The 16,729-nt window shown below is 37.6% G+C and overlaps 1 protein-coding gene across 2 annotated transcripts in view; it reads right to left on the bottom strand.

The window, feature by feature from the left end:
• PTPRA (protein tyrosine phosphatase receptor type A) overlaps positions 1-16,729 on the bottom strand; it is a 185,026-nt gene that overhangs the window by 123,618 nt on the left and 44,679 nt on the right. The window lies entirely within an intron of this gene.

Raw genomic sequence — 16,729 nt, 5'->3', positions numbered from 1 at the left:
ATTACAAAGTACCTTTCTCAAACTTTGGGAGGTAGGTGTAGTTTTAAAAGTATCATCAATAAACTCCTCTCCCTCTTCTACACACATATACCCCATTATACAAGTAAGTGGCAGAAATAAGTCTAACACACTCACTCTCTCTTTTCTCCTTCCCCCTACCCCCCAAAAAGAGCAAAGCAACAACTTTAGAGATTCAACCAAGACCAGTTTCCTCTACAACCACCTTTGGAATAACATCCCAATGGAAAACATCACCAAATGAAGCATATGATCAATGAGCAGGAGATGAATAAGATAAACAAACAGAAATTTTAATGAGTTTATCTCCACCAAAGGGGGAAAAAAGACACCAACAAAGGATGATTCTCTAATTCTGTATCTGAGTCAATGCTGGTGCTAATCCTCCTCTCTGCTGCCCCATCTAGAACTCAAGGTCTCTTTCCTGGACTCTATTCCAGGCAAGGCCAGGGTCTGCCCCTTACTTACCATTCTAGTCCTAAACTGTGGCAGGGATCTCAGAGACCATAGTAATCTAAGGTAGACAGACCCACTCAAGAGTAAAAGAAGGCTCAGGGAGTGAAAAGCGTAATACCCACCTCAGCAACCTCTCCAGGACTAGAAGGGGCAAATCCTGGCTGTAGTTCAACATCCTAATCCAAAACTGTGGCAAGGCCTAAACTCCCTTCAGATGTAGGACTGATAAAAGGGGGCAGGGACCATGGATCCCCTCACCAACCATCCCTAGCTAAGAGACAGTACTCTAAATAGTATAGATTAAAAGAACCCCAAAATAAAGTCCACAATAATTACAATTAAAACCACAGAAAAACAAAGAATAGATTGGCCAAACAGACTCTGAGAATAAATAGAATGATCTTCCTACCATGATGGTTACCTGAAATGGAGGGAGGCTGCCTAGATCCCCACAGCTACTCCAGGGAAAACTCAGAAGTTCATACCAAACTGAATAATGATCAAGAAATCCAATAAGAAACTATAGTAAGTGACACTGTGTACTCCAGAACTGTACAAAAAGTCAGGAAGAAGCACAGGAACAACAGAAAAAGGAAGATGCCAGCAAAGCCAGTACCAGCCCACTCACAGACAGTATGATATATATAGCTTACAAGGCTCTGTCCAGAGGCAAGAAGAGTATGTGTCAGAAAACCAAAGCGTAGGGACCTTGAAAACCCAAAGAACAGCAGCAACCAGCACAATGTGAACCATTATATACCACAAGACAGTCTAGGCTCAGGGTCTGAGGCCCCTAACACTCTGTCCTAAGACATCAGAGAAAGCCCTGAAGATGTAGTACTCTGAAGCTCAAAGGTGGGGCAAAGGGAAACAATTTCTAGGTGATGGAGGTCAGTGTAACAACCAAGTGGACTTAAGGCAAATCAATCAGGGCTGACCACACCTCCAAAAATGCCACAAAAGGGGGGGCCATCATCCTTACATAAAGCCCCAATTCAAAAACTGGTAAGATGAGTAAAGTCAAAGAAAATGTCGTCCAACATCAAAAATTATTACAAATATGACTCAACTGTAAGCAGAGATTCAAAGAGGAAAAAAATCTGATTTTTCCACAAAGACTATATAAAGCAAGATAATATTAGAATGCAAAAGAGTACTATAAGGTATCTGATATAAAAAAATGACCTGGAAAACTGGGCAAAGAGAGATAATTTAAGGATCAGTAGACTCCATGAAAAAACTATGATAAAAAAGGTCTGAATACTATATTTCAAAAAATCGTAAATGACAAATACTCATATACATTAGAACCAAAGGACATTTTCCTTTCTCACTTGAAATTGCTTGTGACTCTTAAGTACTGGATCAAAAAACATTATTCTTTCCCAAATAACAATACTGGTTTCCCAAAGTCATGTGTCTGCTTGGATGTGCAATAATGTACATATACATGTATAATAATGATGGTGTAATCACAGTAGGCAATAAATAGTGCTGTCAGTCATAACTAGGTCTGCATTTCACATCACTTTTCTTTCCTTTAAAAAACACATTATGGAAGCTTTGTGTTTTAAAATTACTATTACTTCCCAATAACCTTCTCCCCATAGAATTGCCTCTGTAACAAAGAAAAACATAGACAGCCAAGTCCTGGGCCAATCAATTCACTTCCTGAATCTGAAAGCCTAGATCTAAGGATCAAATTCTTCTTTTAAAAAACATCCTACTTAGAATCCCACTGCATGAAATGGAGTCCATTTTAAAGAGGCAGGACTACATCTAAATCATCAAATCATTCCAAAATATAGTAAGAGCACTAGACTAGGAGTCGAGGAGCCTAGGTCTGAATCCCAGCTCTGCTACTATCCAGTCATATGACTTTGAATGTCATGTTACCTGTCTGAACCTCAGTATCTCAACAGTGAGACTGCTCTCAGATCCATCTGTAGTCTAGAGCCCAGTTCTAATAAACTACCCTGCCATACACACTTTGTCAATTAAGCACTTCTATAAGAACCCTTAGACAGACTGCCAACATCCTGCTCCCTTACACTACCTGGAAGCATCTTTTTCATCTGGCACTGGTCTTGTTTCTGAACACAGTGAAGCTTTCTTTTCTTTTCTTTTTTGACAGGTTTTGTTTCCTGGAACATCACTTTTATCACTTTCCATATCACTTGGCTTCCTCTTTCATTTATTCCTTTATCATTATACTCTTTGTCTGAGCACTGGACTGGGAATTTGGAGCAAACTTGCAATTTCCGATCCCTGCTTAAAGGATTTTATAATTGAATTGGGAAGAAAATGAGTACACAAGGAGCAAGAACACAACAAAGCCAAGCATTCCAAACACCCAATTACTTGCTACTGAGGAGGCCAAAGTACTGCAGAGCTGTAAAGAGAGGAATGGTTGCTGGGCTGAGGCAACAATGGCTTCCTTGGGATCATTTTTGAACTGGGTTTTGAAAGTCGGTGATGAACAAATTGTTTTCAAGCTCTATCTCATCACTTCTAAATTCTGTGGAGTGGGGCGGAGCCAAGGTGGTGGAGTAGAAGTACATTCTGTGGAGTGTGTGTGCTATTCTAAATTGGCAACTGTATTAATCCACTCTATAAGTATTTAAAAAGAACATACAATTAGAATTTATCAGTCAAGTAATGACTTTTTAATATTAAGTATAGACAATCTAACAAAAACTATCAGGCTACGGATAAAATATGAAGTCAAATATATTCTCTCTTATAACTCAGAAGTAACTTATTGTCACTCTGGTCTTTCTGGTTTCAATCAGGGAGTTTCCTCCCAAACCAGTTCTGCTTAGCTAGTTAAAGTGTTTTAGCAAACCACATGAACACAGTTCACTTATTAGACTTCACTTGTGGAAAAAAAAAAAAAACCCCACTGATTTCTTTAAAATAATAAGCATATCCTTATAAAGAATACTTCCTATTGGTCAAAGACATCAAATCAATAGCACTACATGACAATTTATGAGAGGAAACATGCCAAGGGCCTTTATTTTCACTGGTTGTGTTTTGAAGGATATATTCTTGTTTAGTTTTGTTTTACTTGAACTACAAAGAGTACTTAGCCCTCCAACCAAAGCATCACATGTATATACAACTTTCATATCAAGCCAGTCCTAAGAAGTCAAGCTATTATTTTAACAAAAAGCAATCTCTGATTCAACTCTTAAAGAAACTTGTAGGAATTAAAAAGCAATTGTAATTAAATATGTCACATCATAAGTACTGATCAAAGATTACTATTAATCCCATTTTGCACTACATTCTAATTCATGGTCAGACATTGCTACGGTTAATTTGGAAGGGGAATATGTGTCTGGGTATTTAACAATGGTCAGTTACAAATGGGAAATATTTGGATTGCAGTTGGAACATTAAAATCCCCTCTTTAAAAAAAGCTGCATTTTCAGTAAGGTTTAATCCTCCACTTGCTGCTTCAGGAATAATTCAAGAGTAATTTTGAATGTGTAATTCAATGCAATTCCAAAAGTATCTCTTAAGGGGAAAAAAAAAGTTAAAATTGTATAAGGTTAAACTAAATTGGATTCAAAATTTAGATGTATGACTGAATAATGAATCTAGCAAGGCAAGTTCTAACACAGTTTACAAAAAGGTGACCTTTCTGAAGAAAACAGACTGTAAACTCCTGATGGGCAAAGATACAATCTTTTTTCCCCTAATTCCTAGAATGCCTTGTTCCTCAGTAAATGCCTGTTGAATGAAACCAGATTTAAATGAAAGCACCAAGTTGTTCCTTAGGTGGAACAATCTCTCAAATAGAATCATGGGATCTAAAACTTAATGGAATTCTAGAGATCATCTTGTCTACTTCCCTAACTTTACAGATGAGAAACTAAGATCTAGTAAGGTGTAGCTTCATTTATTCGTTTTTTTATTCATTACTTTCACACATTTCATGAGGGGTTACTCCCCCCAGCTCACATCCACACTAAAGGATTGTGCCCCAGAAGGAAGCTATTACTCTTGGTTTCTAGAAACTCTATGGGTTCACAGCCCTAAGACTATGGCTTATGAGCACCCACCAGTGAGCTTACTTGTTAGTACCAGACACTGCCCAAAACAAAAGCATTTACAAAAATGGCATAGTGAAAACAATGGCTGCAAAACCTGAGGAGTGTATTTTCTCTTAAATACACATGGTATCAGTGGGAAGAGTAGGACATAACAAGCATATACTGGAAGTGAGGCGTACCATAAAAAACATATGGGACAAGAGTAACTAACACTTCCAGTAATACAGGGCCTCAATGTCTTTTTCTTCTCTTAAGTTTCTTCACTCTGCTACCCCTCCCAGGTGCTCTCGGATGGCCAGGTTGATCCTTGAGTCTGCTCTTCTCCGAAGCTCAATTCTCAACTGCTAGAGTTAATCCTCTTCTTCCAAAATCACTCCTTGCACTCCTTGTCACTGCTCTATTCACTCTTCCTCCTTGACTGCTTCCTGCAGGATGTTTTATCTCCTATTGAAGAGTAACTCCACTGAAAGAAAAGGCTTGGGCAGTGGGGGTAGGGTGGGGGGTAGGGATGGACAGGACCCACTGGTCTCTACTAGAAGTACAAGGATTACCCTTCACAAATTTGGTTATTGTCTTTCTCCCAAACAATGACAAGCTGCCCCTTTAACTCCATCAGGGAAAATTTCAGAGTTCCTAAAAGGGAAAAATGATTGTTTCAACTTAGTTTAACACATTCCTTATCTCTGCTCTTTCTGTGATTTCACTAGGAGGATGGGGGGGGGGGGAGGATGCATTCTCCCCCCATAAAAAAAGTCAGTTATGTCCTGTGGTAATCAGAAACACCAAACCACATTTGGAGAATGGCATTTAATTTCGTCACCAAGAAGGCTGTGTACTATTTGAATTATTTCACAGGTCGCATTATGACTTGGTTTTTTTGACCAGGATCTGAGATTTTATCAATGTGGACAAGTTTCATCATGAAAACTCCCTTCACCAATATTGATTAGGCTCCTGAGCAATTTGCCTCACAGAATTGTCTGTGACACTGAAAGGTTGAATAGTTTGCCTAAGGTCACATAGCTAGCGTGTCTCAGAGGACCAGAAATCAGATCTTCCTGATTCCAAGGTCAGCCCCTCTGTCCACTATGCTTCTCTTGACCCATTTATGGAACTGCTATGTCGGACTATAACAGACTCTTTCCACATCTGTCTGCTCACAATAACAACTAATGAGAAGAGTCCCCATTTCTGTAACACTTCACAGTTTGCAATCTGGCCTTAACAAAAACTCAAGGATTAGGTATCCAAAGTATTGTTTGCTATCCCTATTACACGGAGAATTAAGAAATGACTTGTCCAGGGTAACACAGCATTGATGCTGAGATTTAAAGCCAAATATGTTTCCAAGTGCAGTGCTCTTTGAACTATTCCTTGGCAGCCTCTTTGCTTAATGACACCTTATTCCTGAACTTGCAGCCAAGACAACGGCCTGAACAGTAGCAGACAGTCCAGCTCCCATGTACCTATACCAGCAAAAACCTAAAAAACATGCCAGAATAATGATATAACAATTTAAAAATTTTTTTTAATCTAATGAAAAATGTAGTGACTTCATCCACCCTAGAACTGAATAAAATACAGCCATAAGTCCACAGGAAAATGAAAGAGGAATACCAGAATATGACCACCTTAGGCAAATAAGATGGTAACCTCCCAGGAGAATCAGAGATAGTCCAGAGACGATGTAGCCGGCAAGTCACTGTATCTGGGGGCAACTAAAGCCAAAGACTACTCTGAGAAAGCACCAGACTAGTCAGAAACCCATTGTTGTTGAGTTGTTTCAATCATGTCCAACTCTTTGTGACTCTAGTTGGTGTTTTCTTGGCAAAGATCATGGAGTGGTTTGCCATTTTTTTCTCCAGCTCAATTTATAGTTGAGGAACTGAGGCAAACAGGGTTAAGTGATTTGCCCAGGGTCACAGAGCTAGTAAGAATCTGAGATTAAATTTGAACTCAGGTGCTCTATCCACTGAGCCACCTATCTGCCCCAGAAATCCATAACATTTTAAGGGATACAATAACCAGTCAGGTCATGGTTGAGCTCATATTGGAACACTCCAGTCTCAGGGATCCTGAAGTACCTAGCACTGTGAAATGAGACTCCATAGGGACCTCTAAAAGTCTAGCACTATGAACCTCAAAGTTTCAGGGGAAACTAACCACAGGAAGTGGAAGTCAGTGTAGGAACCCTGGCCAAAAACAGACAAGGCCAACCAATTCATTCAAAAGTATAGCAGGAGGTAGAGCCTGACTCTGGATATAAAGTCCCAAATCAGAAACTAAGGCTGGAGGAGGGAGTAAACACTAGATATAGGCCACTATATTTCTATAAGATATAGTGTGTGTGTGTATATATATATATATATATATATATATATATATATATATATACACACACATATATATATATAATGTGTATACTACATATAAGATTTATGTATCTATAAGAATTATAATAGATCCAAAGATACTCCAGAATTCAAGACAGAGAGTAAATCCTTAGCAACTCCAAGCAAAGAATCAAAGGAAAAAATGGATTTTCCACAAAGACTACATGAATATTTAGAAGAAATGACACAAGAGGGAAGAAATGAAATAAATCTGTAGAAGAAAGAATAAGGACAAGTAACTTAGAGTAAAAAGTAGTCACCTTTACCAAAGTAACAGACTCTCTGAAAATTTAAATAGATCAGACGAATCAATGATTCCCTGAGATAGTAAGAAATATTAGAACAAAATTTAAAAGTTAAAAAAAGGAGAAAATAAAAGGTATCACATTTCCAGATCAGTTATTTTTTATGTTTATTTTGTTATCCTCTATTTGATTACTCTCATGCCTAATATCCCCCCATCCTTAAAAACACTTCACTTGATCCTACCATCCCCTCAAGCTGCCAACTTATATTTCTCCTTTTTATAGCCAAAGTTCTAGAAAAGGCTGTCTTCCTATTTGCCTCCACTTTCTTAACCTCATACTCACATCTCAAATATTTACAATCTTGTTTTTGACCTCACTCAACCCAAACCACTCTCTCCAAGGTTACTGATGATGTATTAATTGCCAAATCCAATAGTCTTGACTCAGTCCTTATCCTTCTTTACCTCTGCAGAACGTGACCCTTTCTTTTCATGACACGGCTCTCTCCTGGTACTCCTTACTGTCTGGCTGCTCCCTCTTCATCTCCTTTGCAGGACCATCATCCTTCCCCCCACTCTTTTTTTTCCACCACCCTTACTCAATATACTATGACTGAACATACTCTCAGTCCTCCTCTCCATTCTCTCTTTCTGCAAAGTCATTAGATCCCAAGGGTTTAACTATCACACTATGAAGATGACTCCCAGACCTACTTATCCAGCACTAGTCTCCCTCCTGAATTCCAGTCTTGCATCACCAGCTGCCTAATATGTATCTCAAATTCATATGTGGAAAACTGAACTCAATATCTTTCTTTCAAACCCTTCTTTCTAAAATATCTATAAGGGCATCACCATCACTTCCAGCCACCTAGATTTGCCACTCCGAAATTATTCACAATTCTTCCCTCTCCCACATTTTTCATATATAATTGATTACAAGTCTCCAATTTTTCCTCTACTCTGTACCTCATGATTCTGTCATTTCACTCTGCAAAGATCATACAAATCATCTGTGAATTCCTCATATTTATAATTTCTTACATGGCAATAATATTCCATTTTATTCATATACCACAGCTTGTTCATCTAGGTACCCCACTCCCTGTTCCCAGTTCTTTGCTACCACCAAAAAAAATCTATTATAAATGCTCTTGTATATATGAGTCCTTTCCCTCTAGCTTTGATTGCTTCGGGTCATATTCCTAGAAGCAGTACTACTGTACAGCTTAGTGCCTTTTTTAGAATAAATTCGAAATTGTTTTCTAAAACAGACCAATTCACTTCTACCAATAGCATAATTAATGTGCCCATCTTCCCATAACCCCTCCAATAGCTGCCATTCCCATCCTTTGTCATCTTGCCAGTCTGAATAGCATAAGGAAAAATCTCAGTTATTCTGATTTGCATTTTATTTACTATTGAGTTGGAGCATGTTTTTTCAGAGTTCTCAATAGCTTTTATTTCTTTTTTTTTTTAACTGTCTGTTCATATTCTTTGAAAATATACCTATTGGAAAATGGTTCCTACTATAGCATATTTCTTTCAATTCCCCATATATCTTGAATTATCAGACCCTTATCAGAGATACTTGCTATTTTTTCTTCAATTAACTGCTGATCTAATTCTACCTTCATTGATTGTACAAAAGTTTTTTGATATAATCTAAATAAAATCGTCCATTTTACCCTTTATGATCACCTCTTGTTAATTCTTCCCCTAGCCATAGTTGCACAAAGCATTTCCTTCCATTTTTCTGGGTTTTTTTTAACAATATGACATTTTTTATTTAGATTATGTATCTCTTTAGAGTTGATCATGGTATATAGTGTAATCAGGCTGCTTTCCAATATGCCCAACAGTTATGACAAGGTCCTCAAATTCACTGTACCTTATGCTACTAAATTTAATTATTTCTGGGTCTTGTTTACCTAACTGTTATTCCATTAATCAACTTTTCTATTTTTTTAACCAATGTAAATAGCTTTGATAATTATTGCTTTATAGTATAGTTTGAGATCTAGTAATGCTGTATCTTTCCTTTTATTCCTACTTTAAAACACTTAGGTATCATCATCTTTCTTATATTAACAGAGTCTATATGCATTTCTTATCTTTACAATTACTTAATTCTTACTTATTTCTATAAAGTGTTTCGTAGTTGGATTCATTTAAGTTTTGGGCTATGTCTTGGTCACCTGGGTCCCAGAATTTTACACATTTCGTAGTTGTTTTGCATGGAACTTTTTCTATCTTTTCCCAGTGGGTTTTGTTAGTAATAGAAAAGCTTGTATGAACTGATGCTGAGTAAAATGGGCTGAACCAGGGAAACAATTTATAAGATGACATCAGAATTCTGGTCAATGCAATGATAAATAATGGCTTAAGAAAACTGATAATGGTACATACTTCCTGCTTTTTTAGCAAAGAGGTGATAAAACTAGAGATGCAGAATGAGGTAAAATTTTTCAGATGTGGCCAATATGCTGTTAAAAGACAAGACTTGGTGGGGCAGCTAGGTGGTGCAGTGAATAGAGCACTGGCCCTGGAATCAAGAGGACCTAAGTTCAAATCCAACCTCAGATACTTAACACAAAAAATTGGCCCTGTGACCTTGGGCAAGTCACTTAACCCCAATTGCCCTACCTTTCCCCTTCCAAAAAGAAAAAAAAAAGACAAGACTTGGGGGTGGGTAGGTAGCACAGTGAGTAGAGCACCAGCCCTGGAGTCAGCAGGACCTGAGTTCAAATCTGACCTCAGACACTTAACACAAAACTCGCCATGTGACCTTGGGCAAATAACCCCAATTGCCCTGCATTTCCCCCTCCAAAAAAAAAAAAAAAGACACGACTTTATGGGGGAGAAAATAATGATTTACTGAGAAAAGACAAATATGCAAAATAAAAAAGAAAGAAAACAGCACCAGTATAATGAAAAATACATGGAAGGAAGAAAGTTCAGAAGGGGAACACAAACAAGCATGGCAACTTCGTTATTATGTCAAAATTAATATGCACTTTTTAAAAACAAATTTTTATAGCAAAATATCATGAATTCATATATAATCTTTTGTTATTTTAATATTGGAATGTGATGATTAAATCAGTAATAAAAATAATTTTTAAAGACTACTATATATACCCACATGTGTGCAAATGTCCACTTTTACATATATATAAATATACACATACACATACATATACATATATATTTCCATCCCCTTTCTTTTCACTTATACATCTACTACCCTAGTTCAGGTCCATATCACTCCTCCCCTCAACTCCCCTCACCTGCGGCTGGTATGTAGTAAACACTTAATAAATGCTTACTGACTGACAACCCCAACTACTCTATTAACTCTCAAAAGAGGGTAAGAACTCTGCATTAATCTTCTCTCTATCCCTCCCCAATGTAACTCGCTTCCACCATCCCCAGGACACTAGCATATAGCAGATGTTCCGTAAGTAGTGGCTACCTTCATTACAGATAGCTGCTAGGTGGCACACTGGATAATGCACTGGATTTGGAATCAGGAAGACCTGGGTTTAAATCTGGTCTCTGATACTTACTAGATCAGCTTCAGTTTCTTTATCTACAAAATGGAAATAACAATAGCACTGACCTCACAGGATTGCTGTGAGGATCAAATGAGATAACATAAAGTCCTTAAAACAGCACATAAATGCTTGGAGGTAGTGGCTATGACAATGACAACTAGACTTTACCATCTCAGCCCAGTCCTGGTCAGTTCATAGAGAAGGTAGTGGAGAATAACAAATAAGTGGAGTGGTTAACCCCGTCTTCTTCACCATAAGACCTGTTTAATATTTAGCACTGACCTTTCTGTTCCTTGCTTTCAGTTCATTCATGGGGCTCCACCTTGTAGACAACATCAGCAGATGCATAATCACACCAAATTTCTAATTTGAATCTTGGGACAAACTTAGTCAACAAATTTCCCCACAAATGACAGCTCCCCAAGTCTATTACTAGCAAATCCCCATCTCCTGTCCTTTATTCCTATGATTCAACACTGCATAAAAATTCTTTTCCCATGATACCTATACTCTCAATCTACTGAATTCTCTTCAGTTCCTCCTGTCCCCTCTCCCTACACTGCTCTACCCTCTGAAAGCAACTCTTGCACCTACCCACTGACCGCTTAACAAACTCCCTTTCATCCCAGATCTCTTCTGAGTATTAATAAAAATCTTTTGCCTGAAAACACCATGTTCCCCTACCATCCTTTCTAGTAACACTGATGATTGCTCCCTCTTTCAAGACCCATAATACACCGGACCAGGAGAAATTAGTAAACTCTTTGCTCTCCCACTTTCTCTACATCATTTAGGTTGAGGTAAAGTGTAAAAAGAGGCAAGACATAGTCTAAGCTATGCCAGGCAAGTCAACCTGTGTCTAAAATGCCATCATTTTAGTATGAGATTTCTGTATTTTGTATTCTTTTTTTTTACTTAAAAAAATTATTTATTTACTTTTAGTTTAAAACATTCATTTACACAGTCCCTTGAGTTCCAAATTTTCTTCCCTTCCCTCTCTTCCCCCCTTCCTCCCATGTATTCTGTATTCTAATTTAGTCTATGTTTGGTTGTTTATTGCATTTTTCCCCTAATTGAATATAAATGCCATGACAACAGGGACTATGTCACCTTTCTTATATTCTTTGTCATCTAACACAACACCCTGCATATACTAGGCACTTAATAAAAGTTTATTGAATTCAAAAGCCTCTATGAAGTGCTCCCAAATGGGCTAATAAACTCCATCCCAATCCTCATACAGCTATTACTCAGCATTCCCTAAATCATTAACATATGTACCCACATTCAGCTCTAGATTATTGGTAGAAGGAAGAGAGGTAACGAATAATCCCAACTAAAAACAATTTATGATGGATCTAGAAATGCATTCTATGGCTTTGGAATAAGACCAAAGTGACGCAACAGAAAGGAGTCAAAAGAGTGGGATTCTAGCCCCTGCTCTGTTACTACCAGTTCTTTGTCATTTCCTGTCTGGACTTCAGGATCTTCCCGGTAAAAAGAGGGAATCTGCTTAGATAATCTCTGAGGTTTTTCTCAATCTTAAAATTCTAAGATTCTATACCAGTTAACAAAAGGATTGTGCAAGTCAGATGTAAATTTACATATAGAACAAAAGTTTTTTTTTCCCTTCCACAAATCCCTTACACCCACAGACCATATGGAGAAAGTCATTTGCCAAGATTTTCCACAGATGAGCTTCTGCAGCTGCTTGAGATTATAAAGCCTCCACTAAGATCTCTGAATCGATGAAGGACCTATTTTGAAGTCTCCCTAAGGCTTTAACAAAACCAAAATTGAAAATGCACTAATATGAACCAGTCCCTTGGTCTCACTCATCAACTCCTGTAAGATATACCTATTGCTATGGAAAAAAATCAGTTCTATTTTCTAAAGTTTTTTTTTAATAACTCAATTAAATTATCTATATATTCAAATGGAGCTACAGTGAAAAACAATGTTTCAGAATATATTCAAAACAAACTTCCTATCCTTTCTCTCTTCTCTTCCTTTAAATTCCCTTTCTAGAAATATACTAATCCAGGAATGGGGAACCCGAGGGCTCAAGGCCACATGTGGCCTTCTAGGTCCTTGGGTGTTGCCTTCTAGATCCTTGGCTGCGGCCTTTCGACTGAGTCCAAGTTTTACAGAACTCCTTTTATTAAGGGGACTTGTTCTGTTAAGTTTAGATTCAGTCAAAGGGCTGCGCTTGAGGACCACATGTGGCCTCCAGGTTGCAGGTTCCTCACCCCTGTACTAATCAATTAGTCAATCAGTCAACTCATCTAGACCTCTCCATCCTCAAAACCTCTAGCCCTGAAACCTCTTCAGCAAGGAAGATCACTTTAGCACTGTGAACTTACAAACTCATAAGGTGGAAGCACCCTCTGTCCCAGGTGCACCTCACGAACTAGAGGTCGAAGGGCTCCTCCCAGAACCTCCATTTAATGAGGACATCCAAACCAATCATCTCTTTATTTCCCACCAAACATCTCTCCTTGGGACTTCTCCATTCTGAGCCCATCAGTTATCTTCCTCCTCTACCTTTTTCCTTTTGCATGTTGTCTTCCCCATTAGAATCTAAATTCACTGAAGGCAGGGACTGTCTTTTTGCTGGCATTTGTATTTCCAGAGCTTGGAACAAAAGTGTGAAGAAAGTGCCCAAAGGCTGAAATTAAAAAAAAAAAAGCAATGAAAGGAATTTTTCCATCTTATTAACAATTATAAGGGTTAATTAAAAGATAAGAAAGGATTCCTCTAGCTACAGAGGAAAAAAAAGAATGACGGAGGTAGTGAAGTCTTTAAACACCCATTCTTTTAGAAAAAAAGTATGGCTTTCCTTTATTAAAATAAGAAACATCATATCAAATCAGACCATAGTATGTTGCCCCAATTGCCCCAAATTCAGTCTCCAACCAGTCCACAAAAATACCATTTGTGGAAGAATATGGTTGCCCAATATGACGATAACCTCAAAAGACTAAATATGCATCCCCCCAAATTGCTAGCTTCTCCTTCATCCCTTACTATGGATCTATGATCTAATCATTCATGAAAGTTCTGCTTGCCTTTCTGATGTCGGCAATTGTTTATACTAAACATGTAAAATGTATAAGAAATTAGAAATATATTTAAAGGGACATTTCACTTATTTTTATTTCAATAATGATTTGAATTCAAGTCTCAAGTCTCTATTTACTCTAATTTATCCTCCACTCAATTACCAAAGTGATTTTCCTAAAGTACTGATTTGACCACATCACTCCTCACCTCCCACCCTTACCTCTACTCAGTAAACTCCAGTGGCTCCCTATTACCTCTAGGATGAAATACCAAGTCCTCTATTTAGCAATTAAGCCCTTTGACAGCTTTGCCTCTTCCTCCCTTTCCAGTCTTCTTAAACTTTACTCCCTCTTCACAAAATCTATAATCCAGTTGCAGGGGCCTATCTGCCAACTCTGGTTTTTATTGGCTGTTATCCATGTCTGGAATGCTCTCCCTCCTCACCTCTACCTCCTACCTTCTCCAAGAGGTCTTTCCCAGTCCTCCCTGTCTCTCCCTTCAGTGTCTTTCCTGTGAGATTGCCTTCTATTTATTCCGTATATATTTTATAGATAGTTTTTTGCATCTTGTCTTCCCCATCAGGATGTAAGCTTCTTGAAAGCCAAGACAATGTTTTGTTTTCCTTTATTTGTATCCTCAGCACTTACCACAGTGCCTGGCATAGGCTATTAGAAATTCGTAGGAATCAAAAATTGTTCAATAAATGTTTGCTAATCCCAAGAGATCAACAAAAGAGAAAAAAGGATCAATATGTACAAAAATATAGCCATTCTTACTGTGGTTGGTGAAGAACCGGAAACTATGGAAGTACCCATCAATTGGGAAACAGCTAAATAAATTATAGTACATGAATGTAATGAAATACTATTGTGCATAAGAAATGATAAAAGGGAGAAACCTGAAAAGACTTGCATGAAATGATGCAGAGGGAAGAGAGCAGAACCAGAACAATTTAGTACAACAAAGACATTGCAAAAAAAAAAAAACAACTTTAACACAGATCAAAATGACCAGCCATGATTCCAGAGGACCAATGATAAAGCATCCTACCCACTTCCTGACAGAGAAGTGACTCAAGGTACATAGACATACTTTTAGACATGGCCAATGTGGGAAGTTGCTTTCCTGCTGATATTTTGTTTCTTTTTTATTTTCCCCCAATGGGGCAATGTAAAGGGAGAAAAATAGGTTGCTGGATTTTTTTTGGTTAACTGAAAAAAGTAATTTAATTTTAAAAAAATGCTTGCTGATTGAATTCAGTAATTAAACTCAAAACTTCTATGCATCAAAGAAGACACTTGTACCTCAAAAATTCTGGATCCACACAAAAATTAGACATGGGAAAAATTCTCAAATTTTTATGAATAATCTTGTTAAGATTGTGAAAAAAGCTATCTGGATTATCAATACTGATTCTTCTGCTAATTCAACATGAAAAGTTTTCATTAGGGTACTGAAACATTGTTTAGCAACCTGTTGGGACTTTAAAATGGAATCACTTAAGACTTTTTAACAACATTCCCATTTCTCTCCAAGATGACCCTAACTGGCCGGGCACCAGTCATTAAGCTACCAAAAAAAGCCCTCAATTTTCAAAGAGAAAAACAGCCAGGCCCTGGCAGCTGCCAGGTGTGGGCTCACAGCCTTGTTCTAGTGACTGCTTCAATCTGGCTTGAGTATGAGAGAGGAAGGTTAAGAGGAGATGGATCTCCTGGAAACAAATTCTTTGTTCTCATCTATTTCAGGAAAGGAGGGAGGCAAATAAAAGAAAAAAGAGCAGCTTCAGAATACTAAATGTCTATTTGAATGGGTTCGGTTACACGTGACATTTGTGGCATGGGCAAGAGATTTGAACGAGCCAAATTTGCTCAAACACAATCCTTAACTGCCTGGTTCTCAATGGAAACCTTCACAAACCCTCTAAGCAAAATCCACTGGGTCCGGAGAATACTTTGATTCTGTCTTTTGAAAAAGATGCAAAGAATTGTATCAGGAACTTTAAGGATTCAATCTAAGAAGGATCAACTCTTTAAGTACAAAACGTTTCTATCTATATCCTGTCCATGTTCTTATCTTTGCAATTACATTTAGCCTCCCTAACTTCTGACAGATCCCTCATTTTTATATGCATATGGCACAAAAAAAATCTCCAAATATAAAATATATTTTTCAAATTAGGGGATGGATTCAGCATCCATTCATGAATGGGTAATCACCAAGTTCAGTTCTGAGATGTCATGTTACCTCCATTTTTAATGCAAAAAATTTTCTGTAAACATATATAAATAATTATATATTAAGTATATATTATATAAATATTAATTAATTATATATTAATTTAGTTAATATATAAATATTAATTAAATATATTATATATAAATTATATAATAAAATATAATCAGTTTGACTTCTCTGGGCTCCCCAACACTATGGCAGTCCCTTACCAGGGATAAAAATATACTTCCTGGCATTGCCTCTTAGGTAGCAGTATCCCCTCTTAACTCAGCAGAACTAAAAATACATTAGCATTCATTTCCGCCCTGCTACTGCCCAGTCATCCAGAAGGAGCTGTCCGAATGTCACCGGATATTAGGGGATTCCTTCCAGATCACAACCTACTATGGACTGCAGAACTGCCAGGTCAGGGGAGACACAAAGCAACCCTACTGCACTGGGGTCAAAGCACATTATGAAATCTTTGTGACAGCAAACCTTGGAATGCATAATGTATGCATTTTAGGCTCCACCAATCCATAATTGAATAAAAGGAACTAGCCAACAACCACCTCTTCCTGCATTCCAACTGAGAATGAACCAGTTAATTCACAGAAATCTCTGAACTGGACTCTTGAAGACACAGTTGAAATCACTATATTTGTAATATACACACTTTTATTTTATAGCCTATCTTGAATATTGTTAAATTAGAAATTA

Source organism: Petaurus breviceps, unplaced genomic scaffold (genome assembly GCF_028583685.1).
Source record: "Petaurus breviceps papuanus isolate PSGF00001 unplaced genomic scaffold, PetGlider_PUasm1.0 140, whole genome shotgun sequence".
NCBI classification, from domain to species: domain Eukaryota; kingdom Metazoa; phylum Chordata; class Mammalia; order Diprotodontia; family Petauridae; genus Petaurus; species Petaurus breviceps.
This window is presented reverse-complemented; position numbering and strand designations above follow the sequence as displayed.